Source organism: Protopterus annectens, chromosome 4.part0 (assembly GCF_019279795.1).
Source record: "Protopterus annectens isolate FY-2018-M chromosome 4.part0, PAN1.0, whole genome shotgun sequence".
NCBI lineage: Eukaryota > Metazoa > Chordata > Ceratodontiformes > Protopteridae > Protopterus > Protopterus annectens.
The window spans coordinates 1,762,373,661-1,762,375,981 of record NC_056733.1 but is presented as its reverse complement, the minus strand read 5'-3'; positions in this window follow the sequence as shown (position 1 = coordinate 1,762,375,981).

Below are 2,321 nucleotides of genomic sequence, written 5' to 3'. Positions count from 1 at the left end.
ACAGAGACAGGGTTGATTTGCTGCAGTTGTTTTCTGTTTTGGGACTATGGCTTGGCTAAGATGACATTTTGCTTTACCAGGGGAACAGATTTTTGGAATTACTGCTTTACCCTTTTTAATGTTTCAGTCTGGGAGCTGGGGAAATACAGCCCCATATCCATACTGAGAAGAGAATGGAGAGATGATAAAATCAGGAAGCAAAACAGAGTAGTATTGCTGGAACTGAATTCATCCTCAAGTCTTGGTGAGTACCTTCATGAGGTAGACTCTGTTTTTACAAAATCCTACCAAAATGACATTGGTATATAGGTTATATTTTATAAAGCATATTTCATGGACAGAAGTTGGTTAAAAAAATAAAAAAGACAGCTGGGTGCACAAATCCCAGGATAAAAAAGTGCCCAATCCTGGTAGGTGCACTGGTGCTGGGACTGGAAAAATGTCAGTGTGGAATCCTCGAGACATGGAAGCATTCATACAATGGGGTTAGTCCAGGCTCATGGGGAGGATAGCTCCCCTATTGTAGAAGGAAGTAGTAGTCCATAAAAAACAGAAAAACTAACAGGCCAAAAAAGAGCTGTAAAGATGATAGAGTGGACTATTGAAGATAAGAAATAAATTATGTGTTTTTACTATTGTACAAGAAGCCCAGAAAATGTACAAAAAGATAAAGAGAGAAATTAGAGGAAAGAAAAAATACTTGCACAAGAAACACTGTCAAAAGCCTTCAATGCAAATTTGTGTTCATTAATACAACAGATTCATGAAAAACATTATATAGACCAAGAAACCCTGGGCCATTTGGAAAAAGAGGTGACTGAGGAAGTGCAAAAATATAAAGTCCAAAATCTAGAGATTTTGAAATGTATAAAAAAGAAATATGGACTTGAGAAAGAAAGAGAGATCTGATATGGTGCAATATTTATGCAAAGAATAAAGCCAAATTAATCAATACAAAAACATCTGTGCAAAAATATTCAAAGAGAAATACAGGCAAAGGCATCCAGATGTGGAACATTTCACAATACAAAAAATAACATCACAAAGGAGAAATGCAGAACAGAAGATTAGTAAAGCAGAAGTTAAAAAAAAAAATAGAAGCTGAAGTTATGGAATACCTGCAAAGTAGAAGGGTTTAGTTTACAAAGTCTAACACAAGATGTCCTTCTATTCCCATGTTTCAGTATTCTTACTATGGGATCCTCCAACTCAGGTGACCGGAACGTTGGCTCCTATGCAAAAGCTTCAGTCTGGTTGCCGCCAGGTGCGTGAGACGTCACACGCAGGGCCATAAACTATGGGCCTTAAATGTGACGTCTGTACGCACAGGCTCCAAAACTTCTCTGCCCCACTCGAACGTCAGATCAATTGCTTCACTTCATGCACCAGAAAGCATCTAGTACCCCATTGGGGAAAATTTTCTGTTGCTTGAGATTTGGTTGCTTTGTCCTTATTATTTAGCCGATGTCTACTAAAAAGGGGAAATGTAAGTGCGCCCGCCAGATTCCACACAAGGACTCGCATGAACTCTGTTCTGCTTGCACCAAGACCACAACCATACTGCCTGTAGCATTTGCCAGTCATTTGTACCTAAAACCCTTTGTAGTCGTCTGGCAGCCATAAAACTTTATCTCGAAAACCAGCGACTGAAGCATTTAGCCCTACGTATGGAACGAGAGTCGGCAGTCAAGGCGGAACCTCCTAAAAAGAAGGCCAAGGTTGTAACGCCTACTACTTTTGCCTTCTGATGTCAGACACTTCACCAGCCACCGATCTAGGAGTTGAGGGGCGTCCGGTAGAACAGGCAGTTTCGCCAGCTACCTTTGTGGAAGCAGCCATGGAAACTCCCAGTAGGCACATCCCTGGAGGTCACTCTGATATCAGCTTCAGCCAAGATCGAGGGGGAACCAGGCTTCGCCGGATGCCTGCCCACAGTTCTGGAAACGGTATCCTCTCCCACAGGCCAGCTGCCTGACATTAGGCCTACCCCAACCAGTAAGACTACTCCTCTCAAGAGGAAGCAAAAATCTAAACATTTGTCTACTTCCACTGAGGACCAACCAGACTGGCATACATTTTCTCAGTCTATGGTTCAGGCCTTTATAGCTCTTAGGCCCACAGTCCCCCCGCTGCTACATTGCCTGCTCTCAGCCCCAGGCCAGCTTCAGAACCCATACTAAGGAGGAAAACACCTCTTCTTCCTCCTCAGATGAATCTGTAACCTATGCATCCCAGTTAGCTTCCCCTCTGGATTACTACTCCCCAGATGAGGACTCCTTAGAAGTAGACTCACCCCTGAAGATATTTCTTTTGAGGAAACA